This window comes from Trichosurus vulpecula, chromosome 7 (genome assembly GCF_011100635.1).
Source record: "Trichosurus vulpecula isolate mTriVul1 chromosome 7, mTriVul1.pri, whole genome shotgun sequence".
NCBI lineage: Eukaryota > Metazoa > Chordata > Mammalia > Diprotodontia > Phalangeridae > Trichosurus > Trichosurus vulpecula.
Genome location: NC_050579.1, coordinates 186930891 through 186948732, shown reverse-complemented (window position 1 = coordinate 186948732; position 17842 = coordinate 186930891). Strand labels below are relative to the sequence as shown.

General features: G+C 40.0%; 1 pseudogene; it reads right to left on the bottom strand.

The window, feature by feature from the left end:
- Window positions 1–4948: 4948 nt before the first annotated feature.
- Window positions 4949–5427, bottom strand: LOC118857735 (annotated as a pseudogene).
- Window positions 5428–17842: the final 12415 nt, after the last annotated feature.

The following is a 17842-nucleotide window of genomic DNA, read 5'->3' as shown; positions in this document are numbered from 1 at the left end:
GCCGCTGGAGCCCACTGGCTTTGAAAACCTAGATGTTGGTCCTCTCTCTCTGATAACTGTAATTTTTTGGTCAGACAGCTAGAGGCCTGTCTGTTAATAACTGGCTGTGTTTGCTATATTTATATTGTCTCTGTTTGCAGTTTCTTTTTGTATTTACAGGGTGCTGGCTTTTCCCCCTGAACTAAGTGAATTATATATGTGTATGTGTATATATATATATATATATATATATATACACACACATATATATGTATATATATATATACACACATATATATATGTATATATATATACATATATATGTGTATATATATATATGTGTGTGTATGTGTTTAATTAAAGTGGAATTGTTAACCCCCTTAAAGTTGCTTTCCTTAGAAAAACAGATTAAAGAATCTGCAGTAGGAGCCTTCCTGTGCGCTGGTTTTGTTGGTCTTACACAGCCACAGTAGCTGCAAGTAGCAACATTGTTGTTACAATCTCCAGGTGCTAGGACCCTGCAGAAAAGCAGGCATTACTGGATTATAGATTTAGAGGCCAAGTCCAAACCCCTTATTTTACAGAGGTCAAATGACTTGCCCAAGGTCACAAAGCTAGTAAATTTTTGAGGGATAATTTGAATACTGGTCTTCTTGATTCCAAATCCAGTGCCTTATCCACTATACCATGCTGGCAAGAGTCAACTTCAAACAATCAATAAATATTAATTAAGCACATACTTTGTGCCAGACATCACATTAAGCAACAAGGACACAGGTACAAAGAATGAAACAAATCTTACTTGCAATGAATGGTCTACTGTGGGAAATAAAAAGTTCTAAAACAAATGATGTTGCTAGAGAAAATCCAAAATAGGAGATAATAATGAAGATAATTACTGCTAACAGTGGAATGTGGGATCCCACTTCTGAGAGAGAGGGAAGAGAGAGAGAGAGAGAGAGAGAGAGAGAGTATTTACATGACAAAATATATACCTTTCTGCTTCTTATTTAAGGCCCAGCATTGTCCTCTATTCCCTTCAGGAAATAAAGAAGTCAAAAGGATGTATTTTCTCTATGGTTTATCTCAAAATCCAAGTGTAATTCAAAATTGTTCAGCTTCAAGGTCTGTGTATCCCAGTATTCAATAGCAGGGCATTCTTTATTGTCTCTGTGGAGGTTTCTTTCTCTATCTCCAAATTTTCCTTGTGCATATCTGTAACAGATGGTATGTGTTTAATTCCACTAGGGAATCTCAGTATTATATGGGTTTCAAAAATGTATGTTTATTTTCTCTTTAGGATAGTGATCTGGATTCTTACCAGGCATTAACCATCCCTTGGTATTCAGGCGCATTTGAAAACATCTTTTACTGACTTCAACCACCAGGGCCAAAACAGTTTTGCTTCACTTGAAATAGCTGTGTTCCTGTAAATCTGCATAAATCAAATTTTTGTAAATTGAATATTTACTTATCCTATAATTTCACAAGTACTACATCTTCATTTCTGTGCTTTCTCTAGGCTCATCATGGTTTCATAGATTAAGAACCAGAAATGACCTTGGAAATCATTTAGTCAAATCTCCTACCTTTCCCTCCCCATCACTTTCTTTTACAGACGAGAAAGTTGGGAACTGGAAAGACAAGTGACTTACCCAAGGTCAAAGAGATAGCACCAGATCTGGAATTTGAATGTATGTCATTTTGCAACACTTTTCCCACCACACACCATGGCCTGTTTTTTTGTTTTTTCTCTCTTTAAACTATTCCTTCTTCTGACTTCATAACTTCTTTCTGTGGTACTACCATTCATTCTGTGTCCCATATTTAAAGGCTTGGGGTTTTCCCTGCCTGTTCCTTCTCCCTCACTTCTCATGTCTTATCAGTTACAATATCTTATCATAGCTATAACACCTCCATGACAAACCTCTCCTTTGTCTTTAGATTCTCTATTGCTTTCACTAGCGCCTTAATAATTCTCTCATTATCACCTATATAGAATATTTGCAAGAGTCTCCTTAGAAGTCTTACTTATTCTATGCTTGTTTGTTTGTTTGTTTTTGGCAGGGCAATTGGGGTTAAGTGACTTGCCCAAGGTCACACAGCTAGTACATGTGTCATGTGTCTGAGGCTGGATTTGAACTCAGGTGCTCCTGACTCCAGGGGGGTGCTCTACTCACTGCGCCACCTAGCTGCTACTTATTCTATTCTTTGCCCTCCCTCCAATTAATCACCTTTTTTAACCATTGCAAAAATAATCTTTCTTATGCATAGGTATGGTTGCATCATTTAGGTGAAAAAAATCTTCAGTGGATTACTATCTATCACCTACTGGCAAAGTTCAAACAACTTTGCTGGTTATTCAAGACCATCTAAAATCTGGTACCACTTTGTCCTTTCAGTATTAACTAGTGTTTTACTTCTGCAAATTCTCTCTGTTTTAACTGAACTCTGTGTCTTCAAATACACCCTGTGTTGTCTCACCTCCGTGACTCTCATTGTGTTGTTCCTTACACCTGATGTCTTCCCTCCTCCTCATTTCAGGTTGAATTCCTGCCTATCCTTTAAATAAAGCATTCACAAATCCTAATGGATCTGTAATCTCATCAGTGTTGACATTTCCTCCACAATGCAGATCACAATCCATCCATGTCAGCCCTCCTTGTGTGGTTCTCATTCATGTTCTCGAATAACTTCACCATAAAAGATCTACCCAGAAGGCAGGAAAGAGGCCTTCATTTCTTTCTCAGGCTATCACAAAGATACTAGGGAAGTACTTTTGCTATCCCCTACTCCTATTAGATGGTCAACTCATCTTCTTCAATCATATGTGTCTTCAGTGATGTCTGTTACTACAGATCTTGGAATTCTCAGATCTGTTTTATGGTGTGGCCTGCCAATGCCCATCACACGACTCTTCATTGCCCTCTGTGTAGTACTTTTATAATTCTTTAGGAAAAATAGTGTTCTATTACTCACAGCCATTAAATTACACCAATAGAATACTAGTGCTATAACTTGATGGGCCTTTGTGTTAAGAAGCTTGAAGTCATTAAAGGAGATCTGAAATTTTCCAGAGGCAATCCAATCTACTCTCCTCTTCCTTTTAAATTCTGGTCCCAACTCATTGTCCATGTGCACAATCTGATCAAGATAAAATTACAAGGAGAGACAGAGCCAAGATGGTGGCTGGAAAACAGGGACACACTTAAGCTCTCCCACAAATCCCTCCAAACACCTGTAAAAAATGACTCTGAAAAATTCTAGAGCCATAGAACCCACGAAATAACAGAGGGAAGCAGGTCTCCAGCCCAGGACGGCCTGGATGGTCGCTGGGAAGGGTCTATTGCACAGTGCTGGGAGCAGAGCCTGGGAGCGGAGCACAGCCCAGCATGGGCCATTCCAACACAACTAAACCGGGAGTCCAGCAGAGCAGGCATCAGGGCCACGAATCACTGAGCTGTGGCAGTTACCAGACTTCTTAACCCACAAACCCCAGGGACAATGGAGCAGGTTAGTGGAGAAACTGCTGGATCTTGGTGGGAATTACGCAGTCCAGCCCCAACCCAGGGGATGGCAGAGGTGGTGCAGCAGTGGCAGCAGCAGGAAGCTCCTGCAGCTGCTTCCGGCCCCAGGCCCAGAAGGCAGGAGGAATCAAGTGGCAGATCAGAGTGGGAGTGCAGGGATTGCTTTGCTGGCACAGAGGCAGGGTTCTCTTGCTTTGCCCTGCTTGGATGTGGGTCATGGTTCTGGTTGGTGGTTCTTGGGGGAGGAGGAGCACTGGTGGGGTAGAGCTTGCTGTGTAGAGGTATCTCTGAAAACAGCAGTGCAAGGCCCCTAAAGCTTGGGACAAAGTACTCTCTATACTACAGACAGTCACACCTTGACAAAAAGCTCAAGGGTCAATAGCTGGCTGGGAACATGAACAGGCAGTGAAAAAGGACTCAGACTCCGACTCAGGCTATAGAATCATTTTTTGGTGGCAAAGATCAAAACATACAGCCAGAAAAAGTCAACAAAGTCGAAGAGCCTACATCAAAAGCCTCCAAGAAAAATATGAATTGGTCTCAGGCCATGGAAGAGCTCAAAAAGGATTTGGAAAATCAAGCAAGAGAAGTAGAGGAAAAATTGGGAAGAGAAATGAGAGTGATGAAAGAAAATCATGAAAAACAAGTCAATGACTTGCTAAAGGAGACCCCAAAATACTGAAGAAAACAACACCTTAAAAAATAGACTAACTCAAATGGCAAAAGAACTCCAAAAAGCCAATGAGGAGAAGAATGCCTTGAAAGACAGAATTAGCCAAATGGAAAAGGAGGCCCAAAAGATCACAGAAGAAAATACCATCTTAAAAATTAGATTGGAACAAGTGGAAGCAAGTGACTTTATGAGAAATCAAGTTATTATAAAATGAAACAAAAAGAATGGAAAAATGGAAGAAAATGTGAAATATCTCATTGGAAAAAACCACTGACCTGGAGAATAGATCCAGGAGAGACAATTTAAAAATTATTGGACTACCTGAAAACCATGATCAAAAAAAGGGCCTAGACATCATTTTTCAAGAAATTATCAAGGAAAATTGCCCTGACATTCTAGAACCAGAGGGTAAAATAGAAATTGAAAGAATCCACTGATGGCCTCTTGAAAAAGATCCCAAAAAGAAAACTCCTGGGAATATTTTTTCTTATTTTTTTAATTTTATCATATAATTTAGTTTTCACCATTGATTTCCACAAGATATTGAGTTACAAATTTTCTCTCTGTTTGCACCCTCCCCCCATTCCAAGATGGCATATATTCTGATTGCCTCCTTCTCCAGTCAGCCTTCCCTTCTGTCATGGCACTCCCCTCCCCATCTCCTTTCCCCTTACTTTCTTGTAGGGCAGGATAGATTTTTTTTTTTAAGGATAAATAGGTTTTATCACGGTCTGCAGTCAGGCCCATCCGCAATGCCTGCCTTGCCCAGCTAGGGCGGCCTGTTGGTAAAGGGGTGCCACTGGCCCTGGATACTCAGGTTGTACGTGTGGTAGGGTTTCCAGATGCAAATCATGTTCAGGCCCGACTGGTCGGCCAGCTGCTGGATCAGCGTGGCAATCTCCTCCGCCATCTTATTACCAAGAGCTACCTCCTGGACCCAGCCGTTCAGGTACTCCGCCACCACCTACCGCACTTGGCATTTCTTGGTGGTCACGTAGAGCACAACCCCCGGATTCCTCTTGCAAAGTCCATCACATGCCGCTCCACAAACTCTCTGGCTCCGCAGGACGCAAGCGAGTCACGGCAGACCCTGAGGCTGAGGCGTTGCAGCTGCTGCACGCGTCCCAGGCCTTTGTGGAGGACGCTGCCCAGGAAGTGGCTTGGGGTTCTGCAGGCGGTAATGGCCACCACGGTGGGCCGGGTGCCGAAGCTCCTGGAACCCTGGCAGGATAGATTTCTATGCTCCATTCCCTATATATCTTATTTCCCAGCTTGCATGCAAAAATATATATATATATATGTGTGTGTATATTTTTTTTGAGCATCTCCTTTTAAGACTTTTAGTTACAAATATTTTCCCCTCTTTCCTTCCCACCCACCCTCCCTGGGAAGGCAAGCAATTCAACATAGATCACACCTGTATCATTATGTAAAACACTTCCACAATGCTCATGTTGTAAAAGACTAATTATATTCCTTCTATCCTATTCTGTTCCCCTTTATTCAGTTTTCTGCCTTGACCTTGTCCTTTTTCAAAAGTGTTTGCTTTTGATTACCTCCTCCCCCAATCTGCCCTCCCTTCTATCATCCCCCTTTTCTATCCACTTTCCCTTACTTTCCTGTGGAGTAAGATACCCAATTGAGTGTGTATGGTATTCCCTCCTCAAGTCAAATCTGATGAGAGCAAAATTCACTCATTCCCCTTCACCTGCTCCCTCTTGTCTTCCAACAGAACTGCTTTTTCTTGCCACTTTTATGCGAGATAATTTACCCCATTCTATCTCTCCCTTTCTCCCTCTCTCAATATATTCCTCTCTCACCCCTTAATTTTATTTTATTATTGTAGATATCCCTTCATATTCAACTCACCCTGTGCCCTCTGTCTATGTGTGTGTGTGTGTGTGTGTGTATGTGTATGTATATGTATATGTATATGTATATGTATATATGTATATACGTATGTATGTATGTATATTCCCTTCAACTACCCTAATGCTGAGAAAGGTCTTATGAATTACACACATCATCTTTCCATGTAGGAACGTAAACAAAACAGTTCAACTTTAGTAACTCCCTTATGATTTCTCTCTCCTGTTTACCTTTCATGCCTCCCTTGATTCTTGTATTTGAAAGTCAAATTTTCTGTTGAGCTCTGGTCTTTTTATTGAGAAAGCTTGAAAGTCCTCTATTTTATTGAAAATCCATATTTTGCCTTGGAGCATTATAGTCAGGTTTCCTGGGCAAGTGATTCTTGGTTTTAAACCTAGCTCCTTTGACCTCTGGAATATAAAATTCCAAGCCCTTTGATCCCTCGATGTAGAAGCTGCTAGATCATGTGCCATCCTGATTGTGTTTCCACAATATTAAAATTCTTTCTTTCTGGCTGCTTTCAGTATTTTCTCCTTGACCTGGAAACTCTGGAATTTGGCGATAATATTCCCAGGAGTTTTCTTTTTGGGATCTTTTTCAAGAGGCCATCAGTGGATTCTTTCAATTTCTATTTTACCCTTTGGTTCTAGAATATCAGGGCAGTTTTCCTTGATAATTTCTTGAAAAATGATGTCTAGGCTCTTTTTTTTGATCATGGCTTTCAGGTAGTCCAATAATTTTTAAATTATCTCTCCTGGATCTATTCTCCAGGTCAGTGGTTTTTTCCAATGAGATATTTCACATTTTCTTCCATTTTTCCATTCTTTTTGTTCTATTTTATAATAACTTGATTTCTCATAAAGTCACTAGCTTCCACTTGCTCCATTCTAACTTTTAAGATGGTATTTTCTTCAGTGATCTTTTGGACCTCCTTTTCCATTTGGCTAATTCTACCTTTTAAGGCATTCTTCTCCTCATTGGCTTTTTGGAGCTCTTTTGCCATTTGAATTAGTCTGTTTTTAAGGTGTTGTTTTCTTCAGTGTTTTGGGGTCTCCTTTAGCAAGTCATTGACTTGTTTTTCATGATTTTCTTTCATCACTCTCATTTCTCTTCCCAATTTTTCCTCTACTTCTCTTGTTTGATTTTCCCAATCCTATTTGAGCTCTTCTGTGGCTTGAGACAATTTCATATTTTTCTTGGAGGCTTTTGATGTAGGCTCTTTGAATTTGTTGACTTCTTCTGGCTGTATGTTTTGATCTTCTTTGCCGCTGAAAAAGGAATCTAGAGTTTGAGTTTGAGTCTGAGTTTGTGTCTGAGTTCATTTTCGCTGCCTGTTCATGTTCCCAGCTAACTTCTTGACCTTTGAGCTTTTTGTCAGGATATGACTGCTTGTAGAGTAGAGGTTACTTTGTCCCAAGCTTTAGGGTCCAGGCACTGCTGTTTTCAGAGCTACTTCTACTCCACTGTCACTCCAGGCTCTATCACAGCAGCACTCCTCCTCCCCCAAGAACCACAAACAAGGACTGCAATGCAGATCCAAGTAGGGCACAGCAAGAGAAACTGCCTTTGTGCCCACAAAGTGCTCCTTGCATTCCTGCTCTGATTTGCTGCTAGATTCCTCCCGCCTGTGAGCCAAGGACTCAGGAAGCAGCTGACACTGGAGCTCTGGAAGAAGCCTCAGGAGCTTCCTGCTTCTGCCACTGCCACCACTGTACCACCTCTGCCACCCCCAGGGCTGGTGGCCAGATAGCTCTGAACTCAGTTCCGCAGTTTCCCCCTAACCTGCTCTTTGGCGTTTGTGGGTTGAGAAGTCTGGTAAGTGCCTAAGGCCTATTTAGGCTGGCTGACACCAGGTCTGGTCTGTCCTGGCATGGCCCATGCTGTGCTGCACTCCACCCCCAGCACTGTGCAATAGACCCTTCCCAGCGACCATCCAGGTTATCCTCAGCTGGAGACCTGTTTCTCTCTGCTATTTTGTGGGTTCCACAGCTCTCGAATTTGTTCAAAGCCATTTTTACTGGTGTTTGGAGGGATTTGGGGGGGAGCTTAAGTAAGTCCCTGCTTTCCAGCCACCATCTTGGCACAGCCCCACCCCCCAACTCCTAAGAAAATTGTAGCCAAATTCTAGAGTTCCTAGGTCAAAGAGAAAATATTGCAATTAGCCAGAAAGAAACAATTTGAGTATTGTGGAAACACAATCAGGATAACACATGGTCTAGCAGCTTCTACATTAAGGGATTGAAGGGCTTGGAATATGATATTCTAGAAGTCAAAGGAGCTAGGATTAAAACCAAGAATCACCCTCCCAGCAAAACTGAGTATAATACTCCAAGGCAAAATATGGATTTTCAATGAAAAGGAGGAATTTCAACCCTCTCAATGAAAAGACCAGAGCTGAATAGAAAATTTGACTTTCAAATACAAGAATCAAGGGAAGCATGAAATGTAAACAGGAAAGAGAAATCATAAGGGAACTTACTAAAGTTGAACTGTTTTGTTTACATTCCTACATGGAAAGATGATATTTGTAACTTGTGAGACTTTTCTCAGTATTAGGGCAGTTGAAGGGAATATACATATATATACATATACATATACATATATATAGACAGAGGGTGCAGGGATGATATCTTTAAAAAAAAAGAAAAGGGGTAAGAGAGGAATATATTGGGAGAAGGGGAAAGGAAGAGATAGAATGGGGTAAATTATCTCACATAAATGTGACAAGAAAAAGCAGTTCTATTGGAAAGGAAGAGGGACAGGTGAAAGGGAATGAGTGAATCTTGCTGTCATTGGTTTTGTTTTAAGGAAGGAGTAACATACATACTCAATTGGGTACCTTATCCCACAGGAAAGTAGGGGGGAAGGGTATAAGAGAGGGGAATGATAGAAGGGGTGAAGATTGGGGGAGGAGGTAATCAAAAACAAACCCTTTTGAAAAGGGACACGGTCAAGGGAGGAAATTGAATAAACGGGGACAGGATAGGATGGAGGGAAATATAGTTAGTCTTTCACAACATGAGCATTGTGGAACTGTTTTGCATAACGATACATATGGGGCCTATGTTGAATTGCTTGCCCTCTCAAGGAGGGTGGGTGGGGAGGGAAGAAGGGAGAGAATTTGGAACTCAAAGTTCTAAGGACAAATGCTCAAAAAAAGAGTTGTTTTTACCTGCAACTGGGAAATAAGATATACAGGCAATGGGGTATAGAAATCTATCTTGCCTTATAAGAAAGTAAGGGGGAAGGGGATGAAGTGGGGGAAGTGGGGTAACAGAAGGGAGGACAGACTGGGGAAAGGGACAATCAGAATATGTGCCATCTTGGAGTGGGGGGGAGGGTAGAAATGGGGAGAAAATTTGTAATTCAAAATCTTGTGGAAATCAATGTTGAAAACTAAAAATATTAAATAAATATGTAAAAAATTTTTAAAGTAAAAAAAAGGTATAATTACAGGGTAAACTCTTTTTCTCTCTCTCTCATTCTGTCTCTCTATCTCTGTCGCCTTTCTCTCTTTCTCTCTCTCTCTCTCTCTCTCTCTCTCTCTCTCTCTCTCTCTTCCCTCAAATTATTCTGGATATAGTCTTCTGTCTACAGTTTGTATTTCTTCAGTAGAATGTAAATTCCTAGACAGGAACTTTTTCAATTTGTCTTGCTAGAACTTAGCATAGAAGGTACTTAATGAAATATCAAGAAGGTACTTGTTAGATCGGACAAAAACCTCTAGCTAAACAAACAAGATGAAGTCTAATGTGTTAAAGAAGATAAGAACTTACACTTGAGTTGAAAAATCAGTTTCAACCACTACTAGGTCTACATCCAAAAGAGATTAAAAAAGGAAAAGGACCTATTTGTACAAAAATATTTATAGCAACTCTTTTTGTGGTGATTAAGGATTGGACATTGAGGGGATGCCCATCAAGTGGGGAGTGGCTAAATAAGTTGTGGTATATGATTATAATGGAATATTTTTGTGCTATAAGAAATGAAGAGCAGGATGATTTCAGAAAATCCTTGAAAGACTTACATGAACTGATGCAGAGTGAAGTGAACAGAACCAGGAGAACATTGTGCATTGTACAATATTGTACGACAAACAACTATGCATGTCTCAGCTATTCTCAGCAATACAATGATCCAAGACAATTCTGAAAGACTCCCGATGAGAAATGTTATCTGCCTCCAGAGAAAGAATTGAAGGCATCTGAATACAGACCAAAGCATAGTATTTTTCACTTTCTTTCTTTCCCCTTTTTTTCTTTGGTTCAAGTTTTGTTCCACAAAATGACACGATTGCACATGTATAACCTATATCAGATTGCTTACTATCTCAGGGAGGAGGAAGGGGGAGGGAAAGAGGGATAGAATTTGGAATTCAAAACTCAAAAAATGAAGATTAAAAATTGTTTTTAATTGTAATTGAAGAAAAATATTATTTTTAAATCCATTTCAGAAATCAGGTAACATGACCTTTAGCTACACAGTGTCACTTAAAAAAACATTTATGTAACAAATAATTATTAAGTGTTTACTGTGCACTGGCCACTGTGCCAGGTACTGGATCCATAAAGACAAAACCAAAATAGTCCTTGTCCTCAAAGAGCTTACATTCTATAATCCTAACTGTACTCTGTTATGGGTGAGATCACATACTGAATATTAAGTTTAGCTCCAAGTGCAAGATTTTAAGGAGGATATTGATAAATTCAGAGGAGGGCAACCATGTTAGTGAAGAAAGAAACTAGGTAAGTTTAATCTGGAAATGAAACCACCTTAGACCCTGGGAGAAGTGGGGAAAGCTTCATGTGGAAGGTGGTACTTGAGCTAAGTTTATTTAAAAAGCTAAGTATTTTTATGTGTGTGGATTGTTAGGTCCAATTCTTTTGGGTGATTATAGTTTCTTGCAAGAGCTGCTAAAATATCCCTGGGCTAAATGCATATAGCACAATGTCATCCGCTAAGAGGAGTAGATGAAAGACATCTCTGTACATGTGGAACTTCTCTTCAAGTTGGACTCTATGACATATCTTCTCCATAGCAGTGAAGAACATCTTTCGCAAACATACCTCACCCTGTTTTATGCCTCCTCTGGTATTACTGATCATTAAACATTCTTTAACTGTTCCTTTGTCTTTCAAAAATTACTGCAACCTTACATTCATATGACAGATATTTTAATTTCTCAATTTAAAGGCGAAAGAAACAGTTGTCTTGCCATGGAAAAATAATAACAAAAGACAGAAACTTGCTGGTAATTATTTCTAAGTGAAAGTTAAGTGTTCTTTTAGTGAATATTTTCAGAAAGGACTCCAATACTTTTCTTTTCTTCCTCTATGAAAAGAACTGGGCTTTAATGTTTTAGAGGCTCACTACTAACACAAGAACTTAGATCTACTTTGGGAGACTTCTTACTTATCTGGCTCATAGCCCTTATGCAGATAATCTGGAAGTTTCGACATACGTTATACCTAATTTTTTCAAACAAGGTCATAGTCACCAATTCTTCTTGTAAGTACATACATTTTACAAGGCTTTGACATTAGCTGACACCTTCAGTAACTGTCAGTAGATGGACCAGTTGTGGCTTCCTATTATTATCTTCATTCTTTGTTGCTCTGACTGCAACCAATACTTTCTGCAGTTCCCCTCAGCTCCCAGCAAATGCCAGTCATTCCCTTTCCCAGGGGACAAACTATTCTCTAAACTCCCAGGCACAGAGATGTAGGTCTATTTCTTAAGCCTTCTTTTCTATTTCAGTTTCCAAGGCACCTGGCCTCATATTTAAGGTTATGGAAGAAATAACTTCCCATTGGAGCTTACAGGGGGATATCTTACCCCAATTTCATGTTAGCTCTGATTATCATCACAGTTTCATATTCTGCTGCCCTCAGCCAAGCTTCCCTCTTACATCAGCAATTTCCATAGGACTAAAGGCTTGGGAGAACAACTCAATTTCTCCTTAATTGTCTCTCATCCCCTGGTGAAGCTGAGTGTGGTTACTCAAATTACCCAGAGATGCCTCCATATCCATAAGAAGGTGATAGGAAACTCAAACACACCTGTACCAGATAAAGATTTGTAGTCCCAGTTGCATAAATGTGGTATGACTATAGAGTAATGAAATTAATTCTGTAATTCCATTACTCCTACTATTTGATAAGCTGTACCCTATGCACTGTATCAGTTACAAAGCCCAGCAAAAATACTTTGAAAACAAAAGCATCACATAAACTTAATTTTAGTCAGTAAGTAAGCAGTTACTAAGCAGCAAGCATTAGGGATACAAAAAGAAGCAAAAGACAGTCTCTGCCTTCAAGGAGCTGACCATCTAATGGGAGAGACAACAAGCAAACAAATATATACAAACAAACTATGTACAGAATAAATAGGAAACAATTAACAGAGGAAAGGCACTAGAATTAAGAGGGATTGGGAAAGGGTTCCTAAAGAAGGTAGGGTTTTAGTTGGGACTTAAAGGAAGCTAAGGAAGCCAGTAAGTGGAGAAGAGGAGGAGCAGCATTCCAGGCATGCAGGATGGCCAAAGAAAATGTCTAGAGCCAAGAGATGAAGTGTCTTGTTCATGGAACAGCCAGAAGGCCATTATCACTAGATTGAAGAGCACATGTTGGGGAGTAAGATATAAGAAGACTAGAAAGGTAGGAGGGGGCAAGGTTATTAAAAGCTTCAAATGACAAACAGCATTTTATATTTGATGCTGGAGATGATGGGGGACACTGGAGTTTACTGAGTTGGGGGATGGGGAGAGGGTTGTTGATTGTCTCTTTAGAAAAGTCACTTTGGTAGATGAATGAAGGATGAGCTGGAGTGGGGAGATACTTGAGGCAGGCAGACCCACCAATAGGCTATTACAATATTCCAACGTGTGAGGTGATAAGGTGATAAGGGTGGTGACAGAATCGGTGGGGGGGGAGGCATAATGGAGAAATATTACAAAGGTGAAATCAATAGGCCATGAAAACAGACTGGATATGGGTAGGTGAGAGATAAATAAGGAATCAAGGATGACACTGAGATTCTGAGCCTAAGTGACTAGATGGACAGTGACAGTAACAGGGACATTTGGAAGGCAAGAGAATTTAGAGAGAAAGATAATGATTTGTATTTTAGACGTTGAGTTTAAGATGTCTATTGGACATCCTGTTTGAGACACTAGAAAATGTAAGACTGGAGGTCAGCAGAGAGGTTGGGGCAGGATAGACAGATATGAGAATCATCAGCATGAGATGATAATTAAAGCCATGGGAACTAATGAGATCACCAAGTACTATAGAAGGAAAAGAGAAGAGGATCAAGGACAGAACCCTGTAGAACACCTATAGTTAGTAGGTATGGCCTGGATGAGGATCTAGCAAATGAGACTGAGAAGGATAGGTCAAATAAGTAGAAAGAGGGCCAGGAGAGAGTGAAATTCCAACTACTTAGAAGAAAGTATCAAGGAGAAGAGGGTGACAGTGGCAGAGGCTGCAGAGAGGTCTAGAAGGATGAAGATTGGAAAAAGTCCACTGGATTTCTTGTAACTACTACTCAAAATCCAACAAGATTGATTAAATTCTCTTTTTTCTCTAGGCAGTTTTTAACATAATGAATTCCACATATCACTCTGAAGTGGGAATAAAATATTGAAATTGATTTTTTTATACTCAAGAATACAATGACTGAAAACCAAAACAAAGAATAATTCCATGGCTGTACAGTGTTGATCAGTTGATAAAAACAAGGGCATTTGTTCTAAGGTTCTGAAAGTTTTCCACTTATAAAATCTATTTAATTTGTATTTAAACATTCATTTGAAATAGGTGGGGATGGAGGAATCATAAGAGGCAGAGGAAATATTACAAATGGGAAAAAATTATGCACTGAAAAATTAGGTGACTAGTTTAGTCATACCACGTATTAGGGGCTAGATTGGTGTGACAAAAGGTTATTAAACTGCATGGAAAGGAGCAAGCATTACTATACTCAGTTTTGATAAAGGAAAATAAGGTGATCCATCCCCCTTGCTTCCACCTCTGAAATTTGTATACAATAAAAACACAATGTTCCCCTTTTCTTTTAGAAATAAAGAAAGAAAAGAAATAAAGCAACACACACTTGTGTCCTTGATTCTACTTGTATTCAATGATACAGCAATGATCTATGCTCCCTGTGGACACTAAGTATTCTCTCCTATCAATCATTTTCCCCTTGCACCCACTCTCACCACTACCACCATTGATGCATGCTTTTCAAGGACCCTGCTTTCTTGAGGTTTGTGTAACCCCACATTGATATAATGCATGGACATTTTGGGGGAAATATAGCACATGTTATGGCTCAGACCTTGTGCTTTTATATTTTGGGAACTGCACTTTCAGGAATGCCATTTCTGATTTCTCGTGTCAATTAAATTTTGAATTTTCCCGTATTTTAATTCATAAGGAGATAGGTTGCTACCTTTTGTCTCCTCTTCTGGATATATACTTTGGAGTTTTGAGGCATTACAGTAGGGTGAATTCAGAGTTGCTAAATATTTAAGAACCATATCTCTGGGGGAGGGGGAAATGACAACAACATGTATTCAGGACACACTTTTAAGTATAATGTGCATTGTTAAAGCTTTCTCCATCACTTTCTTAAGTAGACAATCAACTAAATAGTAAACCAAGTCTTGGTCTATAACAGCATTTGCCAATTTCTGAAGGGCAAATGTTCACACTGAAAATTTAATAATCAGCTTTCTCCAGCTAGTTCAAGCAGGTCCCAAAACACGCCTGGTTGCAGGGTTAGAAAAGGAAGGACTTGGGGACAGAGCCAAGATGGCACTGTGAAAGCAGGGAACTACTGGAGCTCTCTCACAAATTTTGTCAGATATGTCTAAAAAAGTGAATCTTAGCAGATTTGAGAGAGTTAGAAGCCACTAGGAAACTGAGAGGGGAAGGAGCACCGGGCACGCCGAATGGCACCAGACCACAGCAACCGGGAACAACAGAGGAACCCAGCAAGCATGCTGGTAAGAGAGAGTGCTGGGCAAGTGAAACACAGGAACAGGAACAGGACCAGAGTGGAAGTACCACTACAGTGGTGATCAAGCCCCAGGTCTCTCAGCCCAGGAAGGGAGTCTGTGGTAGCTACAGGAGACACCAGTACAGAGCCTGTGGCAAAGGGAGCAGCTAACCTGAAGGCCTCCAACCCACAGCCTATAGGTTTGAAACTCGCCTTCTTGAACTTCTGGGAGCCATGATGGCCAGGTAAATTGTCTCTTCCTCCCGTCCTCACCCAGAGAATACTCCCTTGGGAGAAACAGAGGACACAGAAGTGGGTCTTCAGCAGCCTGTTACCAAGAGAAATTGAGGAGAGGGCCCTTCTTGTGGTGGCAGAAGGAGACTAGTGCAGGGAGAGAGGTGTCTCAGCAGGCCCCACCTCAGCAGAACAACGAGAGTTACTGAGCCCCTGGGGTGGGTGGAGCTAGCAAACGTCAACACCAGGACCCCAGATGTGCCTTTGCACAGCCAGGGGAAGTGGCAGACAGCAGCACAGACAACAGCTGAGACCACCTGTGCTATAGACAGTCCTGGGAAAGAGGAGACTTCCAGCAGCCAGACCAACCCTCCCCCATACCTCACAAAACCAGAGGCCATAGCACACAAAACCAGTGAGCAGGCCCACAATATCCAACAAAGAAGCTTGGGACAGAGCCCCCTGAGCCCCAGAAGCAGAGATCCACTTTAGAAGTCAGGAGGAAAAAAAATCCACCATGAAAAAGAATACTAAAAAGCCAAAGACCATTGATTCCTATTATGGAGACAGGGAAGATCAAAATACCAATTCAGAAGAGGACAGCATGGACACTATACCCACATCTGAAACCTCAAAAGGGAACGTGAACTGGTCTCCAGGCCAAAAAGCATTTCTGGAAGAACTCAAGGAGGACTTTAAAAACCAAATAAGAGAGGTAGGAGAAAAAATGGAAAAAATTCACTGATGAAAACAAATCTTTAAAAAGTAAAATTGGTGAAATGGTTAAGGAAAGTCAGGATATAAATGGAGAAAATGCCTCATTTAAAAGTAAAATCAACCAAATGGAAAAGGAGATAGAGAAACTAAAGGAAGAAAACAATACATTAAAAATTAGAATCGGGCAAGTAGAAGCTAATGACTCTATGAGACATCAAGAATCCATCAAACAAAATATAAAGACTGAAAAAATAGAAGAAAACATGAAATATCTGATTGGAAAAACTGACCTGGAAAATAGATCTAGGAGAGACAATCTAAAAATTATTGGTCTACCAGAAAGCCACAATGAAAAAAAGAGCTTAGACAGTATCTTCAAAGAAATTGTCAAGGATAACTTCCCTGAGGTCCTAGAACCAGAGGGTAAAATAGTCATTGAAAGAATCCACCAGTCACCCCCTGAAAGAGATCCCAAATTGAAAACTCCAAGAAATATTATAGCCAAATTCCAGAATTATTAGGTCAAGGAGAAAATACTGCAAGGAACCAGAAAGAAACAATTCAAATACTGTGAAACTACAGTCAGCATTATGCAGGATCTTTCAGCTTCTACATTAAATGACAGAATAAATTTAAATATGGTATTCCAAAAGGCAAAGGATCTTGGACTACAACCAAGGATCAACTACCTGGCAAAATTCAGCATAATTTTTCAGGCAAGGAGATGGACATTTAATGACATAAGGGAATTCCAGACCTTCCTGATAAAAAAGGACAGAGAGCAATGGAAAATTTGATCTTCAAATACAAAACTCAAAAGAGACATAAAAAGGTAAACAGGGGGGAAAAACCCTTGTTAATTAGTAAGGCAAATTATTTACATCCTTATATTTGATTATATTGTTTTATATATGTTGTATGTATATGTCAGCCTTGAGAATAGTACAGTTATTATGACAATTGAAAAGGATACACATAGACTGTGGGTGTCAGTATAAAATAACTGATATAATGATAAAAAAACATAAGCGATATAAAGGGATGGTTCTGGGAGAAGAGGTAAGGAGGTAGTAGAAAAGGGTAAATTACATGACATGAAGAGGTACAAAAAACATATTATAGTAGAAGGAAAGAAGGGAGGGAGAAGAGCAGTATTTGAGCTTTACTCTCAACAGATTTGGTTCAAGAAGGGAATAACATACTCTGATAAGTATAGAAATCAAACTTATCCTACAGGCAGTAGGAGGGGGAAGGGGAAAGAAAATGGAGGGGGTGGTCAGAATGGAGGGAAGAAGTAGCAAGGAGAAAAAGGTAAGATAAGGGAGGGGAATCAAGAGGGAGGGTAAACTGAAGAAGGCAGTGGTCAAAAGCAAAACTCTTTTGAGGAGTGGGAGAAGGCAGAAATAAAAGCATAAACGGGGGAAATAGGATGAAGAAAAAGACACAGATAGTAATAATAACTGTGAATGTGAATGGGATGAACTCTCCCATAAAATGGAAGTGGATAGCAGAATAGATTAAAAACCGTACTCCTTCAGTATGGTGTTTACAAGAAACACATTTGAAATAGGGGGATACACACAGGGCAAAGGTAAAAGGCTAGAGTAGAATATATTGTGCTTCAGCTAAGGTAAAAAAAAAAAAGCAGAAGTAGCAATCCTAATCTCAAACAAAACAAAAGCAAAGATAGATCTAATTAAAAGAGATAAGGAAGGACACTATACCCTGCTAAAAGGCTCCATAGATAATGAAGCAATATCATTATTTAACATATATGCAACAAATGGTATAGCATGCAAATTATTTTTTTAAGGAGAAATCTTCTTTCTTTATTTTTCAA